General features: G+C 41.3%; 2 protein-coding genes across 6 annotated transcripts in view; both read right to left on the minus strand.

The window, feature by feature from the left end:
• Positions 1 to 19635, minus strand: part of LOC306826676 (zona pellucida sperm-binding protein 4-like) — a 350754-nt gene that overhangs the window by 118473 nt on the left and 212646 nt on the right. The gene's annotated exons all lie outside the window — the stretch shown is intronic.
• The window catches only part of tnr (tenascin R (restrictin, janusin)), a 152868-nt gene that overhangs the window by 101028 nt on the left and 32205 nt on the right, over positions 1 to 19635 (minus strand). For all 5 annotated transcript variants that reach the window (XM_079348128.1, XM_079348126.1, XM_079348127.1 and 2 more), the window contains exon 2: positions 4019 to 4068. The gene's annotated coding sequence lies outside the window, so the exon portion shown is untranslated. The remainder of the gene's footprint in view (positions 1 to 4018; positions 4069 to 19635) is intronic.

The following is a 19635-nucleotide window of genomic DNA, read 5'->3' on the forward strand; positions in this document are numbered from 1 at the left end:
TTTGTTTTTTTGCAGTTAAACACTTTTTAATCTATTTCACAAAACTGAAGAAAGCGGTTCAGACAGGTCAATGCCAAAGTGGTTGTAATGTGCATACCTCTCCTAGGAACAGAACAAGAACACAAAGAGGAAATCAAATCAGATGCTGACTTGGACTCAAACTGAAGAAGTCCACGAGGCTCCTGCTCAGACTTCAGGATTATCCATATGCAGCTGAGAACATTTCTTTAACGAGTGAACAAATGCCAGAAAGACAGCATGGTTCAAACGTGAATCTGTTGCATGTTCAATGATTCTTTCATGATTAGTTAACTTAATCTGGTCAATATACCATTCTATACGTTAGCTCCATTTATCACATTCACAATTTTTACTAGTAAGCTAATAAGTGTTTATAGGCTCAGGTAACACTGGGTTTTTCTTGTAACTAAACATGTTTAGAGAACAACTGAGTTAACTCTGAATGTGTCATAATGTACAAGTAAAAGTCTTATATCAGGTCATTGAGTCTTTTATTGTGAAGGATAAGGATTAGCACCAGGCTCTTTTGTGTTTAGCGACTTTATTTTTGATAACTTGTGGCCAAAGTTAACTCATACTTTCATGACTTTTTGAGTTTTGATGATCAACCAGATAGTTTTTAGTCTTTCTCTGGCCAAGACAATCCAAACAACTTCAGCAATCAGTTAATAGCTGATAAAATTCCCTTAAAAAAAAAAAGTGGCTGTTTGGATTACAGGTTGAAAATGATTTTATGCTTTCGTTTACTAAACAGTGTTTGTTTTAGCTAATTATGCATTTACAAGATGTTAAAACAGTGTGAAAGAACTCCAACAGCAAATGTTTCACACATCAGAAAAAACATGTTTACACCAATAATGTCACGTGTCTCCATGATCTTCAGTAAAGGAAGAAACTCCCTGAATCACACAGCTCAATACAGTTCAGTTACATTATTTAAAGCGAAAAATAAATGCTAAGCTAGCCTGTAGCTAAATGTCATTTTACAGCACCATGTTTGACTTCGATCCATGTTCTCTAACCTGCCATCATGTTTAGTGCTCTATAATACACTCAGTGAGTTCAAACTAAACTTTCGGCAAACAGAGCTGTGTTTTTCTCCGCGTGATGTAGTGAGAGCATTATTGCCAACAATACAGTCAATCCTGCGACTGTTGTTGCTGCCACAATGGCAGACTGTGCCCATTCATCACGGCCTGTCTGCATACGCGCCCCCAAGACTAAAAATAAACGTCTCCAACCTTTGGGTAATCAGGGCGGGAATGTAGGTACACGGCTCAGGAAAAAAAAGCATGACAATCAGTGAACTTGCGCTGAAATTACAAATGGCCGCCTGTCTCATTAGCCAAGCAAATCACATTAGATTTCCTTCAGAAGCCTTATATAGATGCTGCACGGCGTGGCCCTCTCACTTACAATCAGTCGTCCTATCCATCTTTCCCTCCGCCTCATGACGTGTCTCTCACTTCCTTAATGTGTCTTTTTCCCACTAACTTTCCTTCTTCTTTCTCCTCTGTCACCTTTTTTGTCTCTTTGCCTTTCTGTACTCGGGTCTCTGTCTCTGACTGACTCGCTCTGTCTTTGTCACATTCTCTCTCTGCTGACCAGACACATATATTCAAATGGGAGGTAAGGACAATGTGTTGCATTATTCAGACCTTTTTTTTTTTTACAGGAATGGAAGTAAGGAACAATGACGGGCAAATTCCCATTAAAGCAGCAAGAAATCCACTGGAAGCAGCAACATTCAGGGGACACGTTTAGACGTTCAGAAGGGAAAAACATTCATATTGGATTCTATTTTATGCCTCTTGACAGCTCTTACCCAAAGCCATAATAAAACATATTTCAAACGAGGAGACAATGGGCCGACTGTTTCGAAGACCAAGAATGACACCTAAGAGTTTTGAGCATCAAGCTCATAGTTACTGTAGACAAATGTGTGTTATGAGATCAGGGGCCAAAACGGAGCATCCACTCAGAAAAACAATCAGACACTGAGGCTGCGCTGAACCTCGGAGGAAATATTTGTGGCCTCATAAATTAGAGTTAAAAAAAATATATAAAAAAAGTGAATATGGAGCCAACATCCTCAGTTCATTCTGATGGGTCACTTCAAAACACACCAGTGTGCTTGTGACTGAACCAGGCTATCTTAAGCCAAGGTCTCTAAAAACGAAAGCTTTTGTTCACTGCCAACACCACTGTGTTATTAAATTAAAGTAATATGTGGAGTGTCTCTTCATAAAAAGACGTTTAAACACAAACAGCTGCTCGATTTTTTTAGAGGAGCCGAACTTTCATTGTTCATGTTATTACTTCCATTACAAGTTGTACAAAAAGCTCCACGATATTTTGAGATTTTAATTTCAGTTTAATATTAATATTATTTATATTAAATCTACATCGGCATAAATCAAGTGTGTTTTTAATGTTTGTGTGAACTTATCAACGTAAAGTAAGTTCAATGTCTGCAAAGTGAGCATTACAACACAAGTCATTAATGGATGTTTAAGGTCCTTATTGAATCGCATCAACCAACGCTTTGTTACTAAAAACATGGAAGGAGACTGGCTGATCAATCGTAGCACTCTTTCTGACCTTCTGACATAGTGATCTGTTTAGACCACAGAGAGGGAAATCTTGTGATTTCATCCTATGAGAACAAACAGTTTGTCAATAGCCTTTGGCTATCTCGATGTGCAAGTAAGCAAACTGTTGCCCCCGGCCAGATCGATGTTTCTCGATTAGGCTGCCAGGGCCAGAAGGAATGCAGCCATTTTCCTATTCGTCAGCAACACAGACCCAATGCTCATTTAACACAGGCACGTTTAAACATGCAGAAACACGCACTGATACACACACCTTCACACACAAAGACGTACTGATGTCACAGTCGTCACCGACATGCAGACGTCATCCGTCCTGTGGCATTTAGCACAGACGTCAAATAGTGTAGGGCCCTGCTGGAAATCAATGGGCATTTGCAACAATCAATGGCCGGGTTCCTATGAGAACTAATTAGAAAGGCAAACATGCAGCGCCTCCTCTTTCCTCCTCTCTTACCATGGCTGTGAGTCCCGAACTTCTCCACCACAGGGTCAAAACAGATTTTGACTGAATTATTTGTAGAGAAAGATGAAACACTTCTGAGGTGAATCCAGAGGGACGAAAACGTCGGGGTGATCGATAAACTTTGATGCTGAGCAGCTTCTTTTTTTTTTAAAGTCCGGATGTAATGAATGAATGTAAGGATTCCAAAATACATTTTTTTTTAAAGTATAATTGCAAAAGTTAAAGAATAACCCATATCCATGACTATTAGCTGCAAATGTCTCGCTGTCAAACGGCCTGTGTTCATGTAATAACACAAAACTATATAGTCCATCTGTTCTTGCTCATTGTGATTCAGCAACACCGTAAATTTGTCTCTCAGCCTGAGAACTCACATGACTTGTCAAGAAATGGCAAGAACCCCACATACACACACACACACACACACAAACAAACACACACACTCGGCAGACCGATCCTGTCTCGCCCCTTCAACGCCTCTGTTACTTCCTCCCAAGTGGGCACAGAGGGGAAATCAACCAGTTGTGCCTGTGTGACGTTCATGTAGAAAGTGATATGTAACAGGGATGTCATTCTCCTCCCTTGAACAGGCAAGAATGACTCATACTGTAGACAGTTACCAAACAAGCCTTTTCTTATCAAAACCCAAAGTGGAAGCGATTATCAATATCAGAGAGAAAACCAAAGCCGGGTGCAGCAGCCATTATCAGAGCATCATTCATGGGTGTATTGAAAAAAGCATAGAGACCCGAGTCTGTGTCTTCTATTCACTCTTCTGCTTCATGCTCCGTAGCTTTTTATGGCTGTTTTGATGGGGGGTTTTTTTTTCTTCCTGTGTTCATTTTTTAAAGTGGACAGGAAGGCTTCAGTGAGGACTAGAATCCAGTGTGCACAAAAACATGCGTCAAATCATTCAACCCACCTTGAGAGCTCCTGCCTCGATCAGCTCGTTGTTTCTCTGTGGAGTTGCCGCTGTAAGGAATGAGAGGAGAGACGTTTTAGACGTTTTAAACGTGTGATTTGAATTCTTCCCATTTGACGTGAAAAGAACAGGAACAGTAAAACCATTTACACTCTTGACAAAGAGTTATTATTCACCAGTAATACACGAGAGAGTCACAGATTAGAGGGAAAGACTGTCCAGGAGAGTGAAGACACGAGGAGGTGTGTTGGACGAGAGCAGGGAGCCTTTACTGAAGTACTGTTGCTGTGTCTCTGCCCTTCGTTGCGTGTTTGTTTCATTTGTCTACTTTGATTACGAAGCTGCTTTGTATTCAGTCGACTGGTGGTAAGGATTAGTCTGTGTTTGATTTTACTAATGACAGATGTGCTGTTTCTCTTTCTGTCTGTATTTATTGCATGTGTTTAAAAAGCGAGAGACATTTCTTCTGAGAGGAAAAAAAACAACAAAGGAAACACAGTCCAGGCGCTCCCGTGTCTCTGCCTCACGAACACACATCGCCCCTGTGTTAAAGAAGTGAATGCACACAATAAAACTAGAAAATATAGTGAAATAAAACAGTTTTACCAACATTAAAAAAAATGCTCTACTCTCTAATAGTGGCAGAAAAAAAAAAGTATCTCACAGTCTTCATCTTGCTTGTCAATGTTCAGGCTCAAGAGTTATAAAGCTGTGTGTTTTCATTTAAAGTTCATCCAAAGTTAAGTTTTGCCCCATGACGTCTACTCAGTTCCAACAAACTTACTGTGCGCTTTAATCAAGGACATTCAAATCTTTTCTCGTTGCCAAACAAAGCGGTCTTTGCGTCAGGATTTCTCGGCCGTAACCGCGTTCTGTACGACGACGTGACGAGCGCATCCTGCACTAAACCTTGACGCGGTTTTGAAGGACACCTAGAAAGGACTTTTCCACATTGAGACAGCGCGTGCAACATGTGTGCGACATGCGTGCGACGTGCGTGCGTGTGAACTTGGAGGATTACTGGATCTGACCTTTCCTGTCGTATAAAACACTCAGGTTTCGGAGTTCCTCTCATCACCTTAATGAGGCTGGCAGAATGTTCCGGCGCTCAGACTTACAATCAGTGATTGCTTCGGTTCAAGTGTTTGTTAAACAAAGCTTTAAGCCTCCTGTGTCATAAACTTCATGTAAGCAGGTAAACACAAACGCGTTATCAGCAGCAACTGTTATCAACTCCCCCGAGTGCTTTTAACTGAGCCTGTGGTCTCACTGTGAGCTTGGATATTTAGTTTAGGCTGCGTGTCTACGTTAAAGGAAGATACACAGACAGGTTTGATTCACTATTGAAATAACAGGTGTTGTGATATTCTTTAGAAAATGTATTTCTATGCCTCGTTGTTTCCAAGGTCAGACGGCAGTCTCAAATCGAAATGTTGTTTATGTCTCATTAAAAAAAAGGAACAAACGTGCGTACATAAGCAAGCTGTAGGTGAGCTGAGTATACACGAGTTGTATTACATTAAAGTATGAATAATCAAATCAAGGTCATAAAGCGGAACGAGCTTCGCAAACATTTGGAGTTTTAGGGGGTTTTTTTAGGGTTTTTTTGTGTTTCTTTTGCAAAGAACAGGCTCCAAAAAAAACAAAGCAGAGCAAGGCAGACAGAAGGAGATCCATATTGAGCACATCTGATTACCTCAACATATAATCTCACCAGAAGATGGGTAGGCGAGTGATGCTGTAAAGAAGCCAAAGTAAAGGCGACACGCTTTGGCTGTTGCAGGAAGAAGAAAAAAAAGGCACATTTTTTTCAGGGTACATGTGGTACTAAGGTTACGCTTTGAGTGACAGCTCCTGTTTATAGAAGAACACAAGAGGCTGTAAAATGAGTACAGCGCGATGATAGTTGTCAGAATGCATTCGATGATATAAAGGCTTAAATGTGCCTAGAGAGTATTTATGTGTCTGCTATGAGATGCGTTTATAAGTCCACACACTCTTTAAGAAGGTGGGGAGTTTGTTGATTGACTCTTTGGATGGATTTCTTTAATCAATTCAAAATGGCTAATGCAAATGTGGTAATTGATTTGTTTATTGTCACATTTAAATTCTGATGCAAAAAAAGTTTCCGACGTCCTTTATAACCACCGCAGTACATGCAGAGTTGTTGATCCCACCCGCTGTAAGCCTGCCTCTCTGTGGCTCCTCTCTCAAGACATTTATTCCTGTTTTTTTTTTTTGTAAGTGAAGCAGTTTTCATTCAAACGACAGCTTGGCAAGTAGCTAAAGCGATCTTGTCCACCTGCTCTCCAGTATGAGACGGAAAAAAAGAAGAAGAAGAAGCAAATACAGTACAGCAAGGGGCTTGTTCCATTTCAAACACTGAATGATCAGTCAGTTCAAATTCCATCAAGTTGCTTTCCTTAAATTATTAAAGGAAAATGACTCCTTTTCCAAACTTTCCAAAAACAGTCTTTGTGTTCTGCTGCTTTGAGGATGGCATGTTGCCCAGCAAATCTGTCCTTTTGTCTGTTGGCCTCTAAACAAGATTAAGAAGAGCGTAAAAAGTGACATGAGGGAGGCAAAGACTTCAAGAGAGGAATTATGGTGAGTTTAAATGAACTATTCCTCTAAACAGGCAGAGAGGAATATATGACAGCGCTGACATACATCTGCTGTCACAGCAGACTGTTCTTTAGAGGGAACGTGTGTGTGTGTGTGCGCGCGCGTGTAGGAGATTATTATTTCACAGCTTTCAATTTATCACTCAATCAATTCTGCAGACGTCCAACAGCTTGGAAGAGAGACAGACAGCAGAAGAAGAGAGCGCGATGAGAGACGCACAAGTGTAGGCGGTAGAGACAGCGTCTAAAATCAGAGAGTTTAAAAGAGAAAGGGGGATGACGACGGATGATTTTCACAGCATCAGAATGGCAGAAAACAGAATCACACAGTGACATGCCTCAACCCAGTCTCTCCATGGCGGCCCTTCCTTTTGGCTCCACGCGCCATCATTGAAATCTGGCACGGGAAGGAGACGGCAGCTGCTACACGTGCCACACTTTACGCATGTACTGCGGTTGATGGCTGCCAAAAGCACACACACAAACAACCCAAGTCACACACCGCCGCACAGCACAGTGCAGTATGTGCTCTGACGAAAGGACGGGATCCTGACTGAGACAGTATTTCATTTCAAAGGTGTTTGTTGCGGTTTGTTGGATTGAGCGTTTCAGTGTGAAGCAAATCTGAAGCTGGTCTGCGGTGATTCATGACACAATGCAAGTCAAATCAGAATTTTTTTTTTTTTTTTTTGAAACTCTATTTGTCCCCGTGGGGCAATTAGCGCACCAAGCGTTCGGCCACAGGAGCAGCGAACTGCATACACCCTGACAGAGCAGGGGGAGCAATTCAGGGTTAAGTGTCTTGCCCAAGGACACATCGGACATGTTGCTCGCAGGAGCTGGGGATCGAACCCTCGACCCAGAAATGTATTCATCACTGTTGTAATTTGGACTGATCACATGCCTGTAGATCAGTTAACCTCCTCCTGCTTATCTAACTAAAGCGGCACAGCACAGCTTAAGGTACTCGCTCCTCCTTCTGACAGATGACAAACTTCTCAGCTATTTGTCCTCATTACAGAACAGCCTCCGACTTTCCACCTTAATTCCCCCGCCCGTCCCTTGGGGGGGGGGGACTCTTTTCTACCCCTGACTGGCATGATTCATTTTTACGGCTGCCACTTTGGCCCCCCCCGTCGGCCCCTATGTTTTAAACCCAGCTAGGCGAGTCAATCTGCCAGCTTTAATTAAAATAGCTTCTTTTGTCCAGCTTTCTCTCTCTGCTCTTGTTCCCAATGACATAATGGTGCTGGGAAGTTCCCTCTGCAGCAGTGACGCAAAAGGACTGACCCTCGGTAAGGGAAGAAAAAAAGGAAAAGGGTTGCACTATTTTATGATGAGTTAAGCAAGAAATAAGCCACATCTCATCCTATCGTCTCATCACTGTGCTTCGACCTGGTTCCCTGAGTGATAAGATAATTACGCAGGGTGAGGGTAGAGGTTGCGCTGATAGAAAGAAAAAGAAAAGTGCACATTAAATCATTTTAAATAATGCAACAAAAATCAATGAGACAAAACACTTGGTTTAATTTGCATGGGGCAACTTTCCATAAGAATAAGTTTCCTGGCGTGTCAAGTGACAAATAACGACCTTGTTGTCTTTCAAGGTCAGCCTTTCTTGGAGGAATAACGATTTGTGAAGCTGAATCAATGAGGCTCACTCAAGCCGTTTTCTACAATATTGTTCAGGGACCAGCTTTGGGGCCATTGATTAGCTGATTTATAGCTCACATCTGTTCTGCACTCACAGAGACTCGAAAGCCGCTCATTACTCCAGAACGATGGAGAAGAAAAGGGGGGAAGAAAGGAAAGGGAAAAGTGAAAAGAAGTGAACGTGGAGTTCCTGAAATAGATATTTTTTTTAGAGTCTAAGATGATTATTATTATTTCTCCAATGCAGGAAAAATGAAGGAAAGGCATATCATATCTTCAATTTGAAGATAAGAACATAACTGTAAAGGGAAAACGACGTTCGAAGTCTTCAAAACACAGCACTGAGTTTTGCAGCCCTTTAGTGGTCACAGTTTAAACTGCAGGTCATGTGATAGAAAAAATGTGAATGTATTAATAACATCTGATGAATTTAGCCAATATAGAGAGCATTAAAAGTGTACTATTTTCCTGACTTCAGGGAGACAGTGTGAGTATTAAACCGAAAATGAAAGGGATCTCAATTTAATCACACTTTTTTTTTTTCCAATCTGGAATAATGTCAAAATTCTTTCTCATCCATCCCCTACTCATTTATTCTTCTGCGCTCCTCTCTCCTTGCCTGGCTTTACTCTGCTCCTCTGCCTCTTTTTTTTTTTTTTTTTGTATCTTCGCTCCCCACTTTCTTTCCACACACAAGAAGGGGAAAAAAACAGTCACAGGAGCAACACTAACACACAATCCTCCCTCTTCCTTCTTTCCTTTCTTCCCTCCCTCTTATTTCCTCTTCTTTCTTATCTTCGCCCCTGAAGGGGCTTGTCTGTCTCCTAACCGGCTGAAGCAAGGCTTCCGCTGGTCTGCGCCTGGCCCCTATTATCAGAGCATGACAAGGAGCTGCAGTGTCAACTTGTCAGCCTAATAAACATCCTTTATGGCCCCCGCCTGGGTGTGTTTGGAGGGGAGTTAGCCAGCCACCAAGCAGTGGACCATTGATTTCATGGATGCCACACAGTGCTCACACTTCCACCCGTCTATTACGAAGCAGACAGGCTGCAATTGTTTTGCCATGCACAGCCATACTTATGACACTCATACTCCTGGAGGCTTCTCATTTAGTCTGAGTCAAGGTTGGTTGTAAAGACAAAAGCCGAAAAAGAGAATGAAAGTAGTCTCAAGCACAGGTCAAGCAGGGCAGCACCCGGGGAAGCAGTACATTTAATCCCACAGCGTCTTTTCAGACCTTTACCTGTGACCTTTCTGTGACCTTTTGTTTCGCAGATTGAGGTCATAATGGATTTTCATTTTTCTTCATCAAGATAATTCTTGATGGTGTAGGGGTCAGCAAGCTGGTGAATGAGCCCGTCAAATCTCTGACAATAGCAATTAAACTTTTCGCTGTCCTGAGGCAATTCAACCAACCAAGAAGCTGACAACATCACCTGCACCGAGACAAAAAGGAAAAGGGGCAAAAGGTTAAGAGAGAAAATTGAAGGAAAGACCGCAAAGAAAAAGCTGCCACACTTGAGAATAAGCGGCTCACAGGTTCAGCACCACGGACAGCGACATTACTTGACTCAAAAGGGGAAAAAAAGAAGGAAAAAAAAGAGTTTGAGCCAGATAGCCAAAATCTAAATGTGTCTCCTTAACCTTTGTCCAGAAGTGTGTTATAAATATTCATAACAGGTGGGTAGGGAGATGTGTCACCGAAGCAAGCAAGCAGCGGCTCAGACTGAAAGTTCATTAATATCAAACACAGCGGTGGAAAATGTTGAAATATGCATCTGCGCTTCACACATACCAGGAAGCAAATGTGTGCTCTTTTGTTTTTCAGTCAGTGGATGTCCCCACCAGCGTCTATAATAGATGTGAAAGCCCTTCATAAAGCCTTTGATCATGTTTATACTGCTCTTCCTTTTGACAGTAAAAAAAAAAAAAAGCTCTCAGCATAATGCATGCAATGTGAGTTCAGGGCCTTGATTTATAGAATATTCACGGATCTTATTTATTGATCAGGTCACCTTGCTCTTTTCAATTTCACAGCGTGAAGAACAAAAATGATTCTGTTGATTATATTTCTAGATAGTTTCATAAATAAAAGAAGTGAGAAAGGTTCTACAGGAGCGGGAGGTTAAGCCACTTGGTATTATGAACAACCTATCAGGAACAAGAGAGTCGAGGTCAGACTCAGCGTAATGCAGCTTTGATTGTTTTTGCTGTCTTTTGAACTGGTTGTCTGTACACCGTACACTACGATCAGCAAGGCTGCGGGAAGAGAAGAAAAAAAAAGAAGCACCAGCAGCAAGGCAGGCCAACCTGCCATCCCATGAAACTGTCAGAGCGACCTTCACTTGCCCCTCCCCCCCACCCCCCACCATCACCCACCCCGTATTGATGGTCCAATCATATGGAGAATATGAATTAGTACCTTCAGGGATTTCTTAAAACAGGACATAATTCTTTGAAAAGTCTAAAGAAAGAGGGATAAATCATGTTATGACATTACGGTGCCGCCCACAGAGCTGCAGAAGATGAATTTTAAAAATGTGTTTTCACACTTCTCCCCACTGTATAGCACTTTGTGGTCCGAATAGTGATAAGAACATCAACTGCGAACACACAGTGTGTGTGTGTGTGTGTGTGTGTGTGTGTGCGGTGTCAAAGTGTAGACAAGAGATTTCAGAATACAAATGTTGGTGTTAAATTGCTGGTCAGGATCACAAGAATTATCCATCGTAAAACGAGAGGCTTCGGCAAAAATGAAGGTTCCCCTGAAAAGAGCAAAACAACAACTGTTTGAGGTCCGAGACCTCTGAACGATCTATGCCTAACCCTCCTGAAGGCGCTGTGGTGAGCCCTTTTTTTCAAATCTTTGTGGTTTGTTTGTTTTTTTTTTCCAAAATCCACCAGAAAGGTTAAATACTGAATACTAAAAATGTAAGTGTATTTGACAAAAACATTTTGAATGTTTGTCAAAGTTCTTTCCGTTCAGCTATTTTTCACATTTTCAGTCAACACAAAAAAACACTGAGCTCAACCAACAAAAATGTGGAAGTCAAGTAGACACATTGCAAACCAAACAGCGCCTGGATACTGAAATCTGTATCTCAGCAGTGGAAGGTTATTGTTTTTTATCCATTTATTTCATTTGCAGATTTGAATATTGTGGAAATGTGTCCTCATATTCCATTCCATTGTTGTAACCTTGGCTACAGTTGTCTTATATAATGAATATTCTCACATCTGTTTTATGAAGCTGAATTGCATTAGATTATCCGTCCTGCTCTGTATGGAGGCTTTTTCTAAAAACACTGCCGGTGGCTCCGCTCGCTCTCCCTCTTTGTTCTGCTTTCTATTCACTGTCTTTAGCTGTTCCCACTATAAATAGACGTCAGTGTCCATTACTGTTCCTGGACTCCTAAAAGACCCTGTTGTACTCTAAGAGCTCGCTGTGCCCATCTGCATCCACTCTCAGACACGAATGTACCCTAAAGACGACAATATCTGACTTTTATATTATTGAAGCTTCTAAGAAGAGTCGCCGTCACAAAGCAGCCAAAGAAATGTGATTCTTTTTTAAAGCAGGTCGGCACAAAATATCCTGACTGTCATTTCTTTCTGCAGATTTCTAACGAACGAAATTAAGCCAAACGTATTTTTATTGTACCAAAGACCAAGAGGTTGACTCTACAGAATGAATTATACATACTTTGACTGTGTACAAGAACGGCTAGCGTTTCAATTTCGAAAGTGCCGAAAAGGAATTTGAACTTCGAAAACAAACGTTGTAGAGCAAACCTTCAGACTGTAAATGAGAGTTCCTAATAGACTAAAGAACAGTTTAAGAGAGGTGCAGAAAGAACTTTGTTCATTAACATTCACTCCAGTGTAATTGTGTAAGGAGCACCCTGTAGTAAAACAAAAACAAAAACAGATGTACTGGGATCCAAAAGAGCCAAGGGGATTTGAACCTCTCCAAAGTTTTACATATTTCTTTTTTTAAGGTAAGAAGTTGGTTTTTCTTTTTCTTTTTTTGCTTTAAGCACTATTAGGAGACAGCAGGCAGTGAGCCTGCATGGCACAGCACTACTCAAACCCATTTGATTCATCTCCTGCACAAAGGCTGGTCTCTTCTGACTCATATAATGAGCTTTGAGTCTCTAATAGAAAAGAAAAGATCAGACCATGACAACAATGGATTTGCATTATAGTGTTTGGAGGAGAAAGAAAATGGGGGAGATGGTCGGAATAGAAAACAGGAATGGCCTTTGGTCTGCAGTGTGTGTTCCTCCTGTAATTGATTCTGAATATGGTGATGCATTATCTGTGATTACAGGGCACATGGGCTGAATTTAAACGGGTAAATAAAAGACGGAAGTTAAAAATTCGGTAGCTGTGTCGAGATAGAAATGCGGGGGCAGAGAGGTAATTGGACACATGTAAATAATCATGAAAATGTTTTTTTTTTTTTTTAATGTGGATTGAATTTTTATTTTAACAGCATTGTCAGCGTGACGGTCTAGTAATCACAGTGACAGGGGAAGCATATTGGATTTAAGTGAAATGCATGATAATTAACGTACTCGTCCAGTTTGCTAGCCACCCCTCTCATTCCTTAAATGCACGAGTAACATACGCACACACTTACATGCATGCACACTCGTCTGCTCATCAACAAGGAGCTACAAATGCAAATGTTGCCATCACCTCTGTTAGATATGCAGAGGAGCATGCCAGGCTTCATGTCTGTTGAATAAAAAGTCAAATCTTTGTCTGATGCTTTTAATGTTTTTTCAAGACTCAAAACATCCAGATGTGCTTCTCTCCCACTTTCAACCTCCCTGCTGTGCAGATGTGACAGCACTGACATCACTTATTCACCACACTCCAAGTGACGTCCCCACCACAGCCTACGATCTCCGTCAGGGAGGCCCTCAGCTTTCTGGGTACATCCCCCAATCGAGGAATTTTAAGAGGCGACGTTTCAAGGAGAAATGCTCACTTTGATTCTCCATGAGCCACCCCTTTCAAAAAGCCGAGGGGCCTGACTCACAAAAAAAGGATTGCTTGGCTCGTATGCCCGCTAAACCGGAGCAAGTGATAGATAGAACAGATAGCATCTCAATCAGGAAACTGTAAACAACATTGGGCCCTTTTTTATGCAATATGGCCTCATGGCAAAAAGCATCTAAAGCTCAGTTGAGACAACAAGGCAGTATTTATAAGTGATTACCTTTGTCTGACTTTTAAATGAATAGCTTGTAAACATGATCTGTAAATATGATTCAACATTTGAGTTATTAATAGAAGCAGGAGGTAGATCAGTCACATGTAAGGAGATGGTCTGGAGCCAATTTGCATGACGTGCATGGGAGTTTAGTTGTTTCCTTTAAGTTCTCCTTTTTCCCTTTAAGGAGGAAGGAGAATTCATTTGTTTTTAAACAGTTAAACTTGTGTTTTTCAAGTCTGGCCCCTGAATGAACTTGATCAGACGTCCCCCTCCGAGCTCATCATCTTCATGTCGTAGAAACTGTGTTCAGGTATACACAGCTTCTCTCCACGTTCAGGCGCAAAACCAGAGCAAACCGCATGGTACAGAAACACCTGATGGGCATGTTGGCTGTTGCATATCGTACGTCCAATGCGTTGCACTTCCTGTATTTGCAGACATTCTCAGAGAATCTGGCGCTGAGAGATGAAAACCATAAAGAGAAGGGAAATTGCACACTCAAAGACACGGCAGTTTCAAGTTTTGGAAGTTGCAATCTAAACTCAGTTACGTATCTTTACTGACGAGAAGGGAATGTGTACCAAATCTGCCTGGCTTACCTCGTGTTTACAAAGGTCGAGGCATCATTGACCCGCAACTTGTCATCCAGTCAGGTGTTCTAAAAAGGACCCCAGATGTGTATCCGTTTTTTAAAAGTACTCCAGATTGATGAACGGCTCTCCTGACATTGTTAAACTAGAGTTTTATAGATCTGAACTGTTGATTTATTGACTGGCAGGATGATGAATGAGCAAAGGGTTCAATCAGGTTAAAGTTAAATTTGGCCCTGCTTGAAGACAGAGTTATAAATAAAATGAAACACTGCCTCGCGGCTTGCTTTGGCATGCGTACAACATCCCAGCTTTTACTGAACAATCTGAGTGAGTCAAGACAGAGCATGAGAGGGACGTTTCACTTTCTGGTTTTTTCGCAATCAATCAAACTTTGTCAGAAAATAGGAAGACTTCAGGATAATGAAAGGCTGCATGTGTCACCTGAAGTCACATGCTCCATATCCTGCACACCTGAATCACGATAAAGAGCCCATCTTTACTGAAATGTGAAACAATTGTCTTCAGTCCAGTGTGAGACAAGGCTTCACTGCATTTTATATTTCTACTGTCAGGCTGATTTTTTTTTTGTCATTTTTGTCACAACTTGTTTGATATGATTCATACACCATCATTTAAAAAAACGCTCCATTAAATCAACCACAAGTTTCTGGCTCAAGCCTCCAAATTATTATTATTTTTTTTAAACTGAAGTAAGGCCTACAGCGAGGCGACACGGACTCTGGATCCTCTGAGAGCGACACCAGATCAATGAGTGCTTTTTGTTTTATTTTTAAAACAGCAGGGCTGTCCTCCAGCCAGAGGAAGAAATGATCTATGTAGATCTCATTAGCCCCCTATGATGACAGATGTACCACCAAATGATTAATGGCCAGCTGGAGAAACAGGGAATTATTGACGTGACCTTTTGGGAGGGCCTCTGTTCAGGAGCGAGCCGACCGGCACGTCTTCCACTGAAATGATCTACTTTGACATTTCCATCTTTTTCTCTTTTACAACCCTCCCTCTCTATCACTCTCTCTCTCTCTGTGTGTCATGAAAGCATTATCTGCCCTGTTCCCTTTTCTAATTTGAGAATAATATGCTTTTAAATTGTTCAGAGTTCTGACATTGTGTGCAAGGATTGATATTACTCCCTCTATGACAGTGTTCTCTCTGTGTTAGTCCCCATTCATAATGTCCATAAAGGTGTTAAATTCACCTTTAATGAGACTTCGCTTGAATAGTCATCTAGCAATTGGATTTTATAGACACATCCTTTGTTGGAGGAAAAAAAGTGAAAGTCAATAACGGTAGACTGTGTCATCTCAGATGATGAGTTTTTAATGATGGGGAGCCATCCAGTCACCTTTCCACAACCCTCCGAGATAAAGGACCACCGACGGTGAGTGGGAACGCAGAAGGAATTAATTTGACATTGTGTGTGTGTGTGTGTGTGTGTGTGCGCGTGTGCGTGTGTGTGTGTGTGTGTGCGTGTGTTGGAGGCAGTGACAGGCAGGCGGGTGATAAGACCAAAAAGTAAAGAAGGGAGAAGAAGCAAAGGGATAGGGAGGACACAAGAATACCACTTTCTATATTCTGTCAATGTGTACGTTTAGTAGAACAAATAGACAGTGACAGGCAGAGGTGTCACAATGGAGGCATGAAGTCGGAGCAGCTGCACAAAAGTGTGGGTAGGAAGTTGGAGGAGAAGAGATAAAAATAGAAAAGATGGAAGGAAAAAACAGAGAGGAAAGAGGCAGAAGGCAGAAAGATGAGCTGAAAACATGAGGAAAGGTAAGGCGGCGTTAATGAAGGAGGCGTGGAGGGGTGGGAGCGTGCTCAGTTAGGGCCCTTGAAATTAATTGCTACGAACATATGCAGATGTTTGCGTTTTGCCTTAAGTCCATGCTTACCTCACCACTTTCTCTCCCCCCTGTTGTCGATGCGATCATAATCGATCGAGGCAGCTGCTGATTAATGCAGCTCCACCTGAACATAGCAGGGACAGTGATTTCATACTGCACGTTCATGAACTACGTTTCATCAGCCAGAACACACAATAAAGCGTAGGAGATGAGTGATCAAATCATCAAATCCAAATATCTCTTTTGCTGATATTTTTTTAATGTAATAAGTACGTTTTGTGTGTGAATGCATTCGTGAAAACTGGTAACAGGACTAATGCAGGCGGCATGGTTGCTGGTTTGGAACTGTTGCTTGCTTTTCCAAGTTGTGTCGTCATTAAAATGTGGACAGTTCGGCTCACCACAGCTCCCGTGTTTAGTTTAGTTTAGTTAACTAGTTTAGTTGTCAGGGACCATGTACAAACAATAACATTAATCTCACAGAGAAAAGATGCTTCGTACCAGATGATAGCAGTTTGCTCATTTCCATCTGCAGTCCCATGTAAAGCCTTTTGATCATGAAGCAAAGCTTACCGAGGGGAAAGAAATGTCAAGGTTACAAGGAAAAGGTCTGGAACAAGCAGGAACTGAAGGAGCATATCAAGAGCGGGGGATCGAAACGTGTTCTTCGTCAGGAGAGATATACACTGAATCTAGCAAAAGAAAGCCAGCCGACACTGAATAAAGAACGTTCTCCACATGTGAGCAGGAACATTACCAAGCGTTGTAAAGTCGTGATTTAAAACGTTAATTCTTTTAACAGATTGGAAGAACAGGTCCTGGCACAGACGAGCTCAGAAGATGTGACGTTTTAAAAGTCGCAGATGGAATGAGGGCAGTTATATAATACAAGGTTATACTCCCATAATGACACGTAAAGCAGCTCTAATCTAATAGAGGCCTTTATAATGTGATATGTAAGTTCACACATTAGCTGAACATTTTATTGTACTTGTGATTGAACTTTTGAAGTGGGAGTCGGAGCTGTGCTTAGACTCTACCTCTGTATCATTTTACCCTGATACATAATTTCCACTATTTCCCATCATCATTCTCATGGACAAAGTGTTGAAAACATTGTCTGGTCTTGCAGCTTTGAGCTTTGTTAAATCTTAAAATTCTCCTTTGTGATGCGATCAAGGACATTGGAGAAAGAAAAATAAATGGAGCGCTTTAGAGGCCAGCGTATTACCTTCTTGTTTTTATAGAAAACTCAATCCATGGAATTCGACAATACTTCCTTTCTGCCCTTTACGAAACTCTCATTCACAGTCATTTGTCTTCGTAAAACCGGAGAACGTTAAATAGATGCTGAATCAATTATTAGAAAACGTCAAATATAATTATGTCACGTGCTTTTTCTGTGAATTTTTTTTATTTTTTTTAAATGGTGATTACTTTCTTAATTTCTGCAGGAACTGCTGTGATTTATCAAGGCTAAACATTTTTATTGAAGTGGATTCCTATTAAGCGCTTCACATAACCAGTCTCCCACAGGCCATCGTCTTTATTGACAAGCTGTACAGGAGTGATATGTCGTGCCCTTCAATATGATGGGAGGCTTGGGGCTTTCAGTGAGCTCTGCCAGCTCGGACACGCATCATAATATTTTCTGGTGTTGTTAAATTGAGTGTAGGTCCCAGCTGTGTCATCGCAACTTCTCTGTCTGTCCATCCATCTTCTCGATCCCCTTTCATTCTCCGTTAAATAGACACGCAACAACAAAGCGCGGAGGAGTTGGTTTCAGTCCGCTCAGGTCTGAAGAGTGCAGCTTGATGCAGCGAGGGCTTTCATTTTCCAAATGGCTCCAGGAGCAAGAGTCACTGTAGATCCGCTGTCAGGCCTTTGAAATGAGCCGAGATAACGTCGGCAGTGCTGCTTAGTTGTGTGCTCCCAGTAGTCTTCCATCAAAGCCCCACAGTATGTCAATACGTCTGTGAGAAGTGTTTCATATGTTTTTATGTCTTTGTTTACGTGTGTGTGTGAGTCCCCGGCAGCACACCGCCTCTGGAGGTTAAGGAGTTTTGTGAGAGAAGATTCTGATCTTTTGTTGATGACAAGTTCACGAGAAACAAGAAACACAAGGAACAGAAGTCTGGAAAGTGCAACGGAAAGATCCCTCCTTCGGAAAATTCAATAACCAGCAACGGAAATGCAGGACAGAAAAAAGAAAACAAGCGGGTTCTGTCAATGTCTACAGACGAAGCAGCAGAGGGCTCAGCTTGGTGGATCGTGTAGAAACATATCAAATCATCCTTGTGGCACGTCTGTCTGTTATTTAGGAGGACAAACAAAAACATACACAGTGTTTGGTTTGTGTTAGAAATGTCCAACCTTCCTCTCTAACGCTACCGAGAGATCCGACTTAACTTGACATAAAAGCAGCATCACTTCCTGTGGGAATGCTGGACTCCACATGTAAGGTTGAAGAAAACTGACATCGAAAGTTAAAACCATTTAATGACTGCTAAAAGGTTTTATAGAGACAGCGGTGAACTTCATGACAATATTAAAAATATCGTTGTGTTATTAAATATGGCCATTCATTGCTGGGACAAAAAGCAGAGAAAGAAGTGAATGTTAGGTGGAAGGAGCTGATAAATTGCTCATCTAGCTCCCCTGAAAGGTCAGAGCTCTCATTATTTACAACATTGGATCTTCGTCATGGTTCTCTTGACACTGACCTTGCTCGGCCCCGTCCCTCTGTCCATCTAGAACTGAGGGTATACGTCTTCATTGTGTCTGTACAGTTACTGGAGCTTTTTCAAAAAAAGCTATAGGTAGTCTGCATGCTTGCACATACGTACGGGCACAAAAAAAAACACAGAGCACTGTCATTGTCAGGCCACTCGCGTGACCTTGGTCTAGATTAGAAATGGTCCTAGAGGACCAGACCTCATTTGTAAATCCTCTGAGAAACCTCAATGTATTTTTGTTATTTTTCGTGAGTATACACTCGCATACATTTTAAAAATGTATAATCCACAAAATAAGATGTAGAAGGAGTGAAGTTCGTCAAGATTTAAAAGGTGTTGGGAATATAATGGCAGATTCATAAGTTAACCTGATGATGTAGTTTCAGGAAAAAACAATGTTAGGATCATGTTTTTAAATGTTTTTAAAATGTCAAATAAGAACATGTTCAACAACTCTGGAGGCTTAAAAACAGATCATGTCTTAGGTGATATCCTGCTTGGGCCAAAATGTTGATCCTGAACAACTACCAGTATTATACAGTATGTGATCATCTTCATAGATGATGACATAGTCTAAATGGTTGATGTTCAGTATGTTTGTAATGACTCTTCTTTGCTGCTGTGTAAGTTGAGCGACAGCATTAACCATTAAGATTCTTTGAGTTTTTACAATGTTTTTTTTTTTTCACTACCTTTCATACTGCCTACAATGTGGCGTACAAGTGCACCCACCATCATCTCCCCTGATACAGGTTGACGTAAGTTAACATGTGACAAAAGACCAAGCTAGCACAAAATGTCAACAATCCTTGTTTTTTTTTTAATGTTTTTTTGATAAGCTATTTATTTTAGGATTCAGTTTTCTGTGTTGGGAAGGGAACACTTGAAACATTTTCAAAAGTATTTTAAATTATCCAAAGATA

Source organism: Symphodus melops, assembly GCF_947650265.1.
Source record: "Symphodus melops genome assembly, chromosome: 7".
Lineage (NCBI taxonomy): Eukaryota > Metazoa > Chordata > Actinopteri > Labriformes > Labridae > Symphodus > Symphodus melops.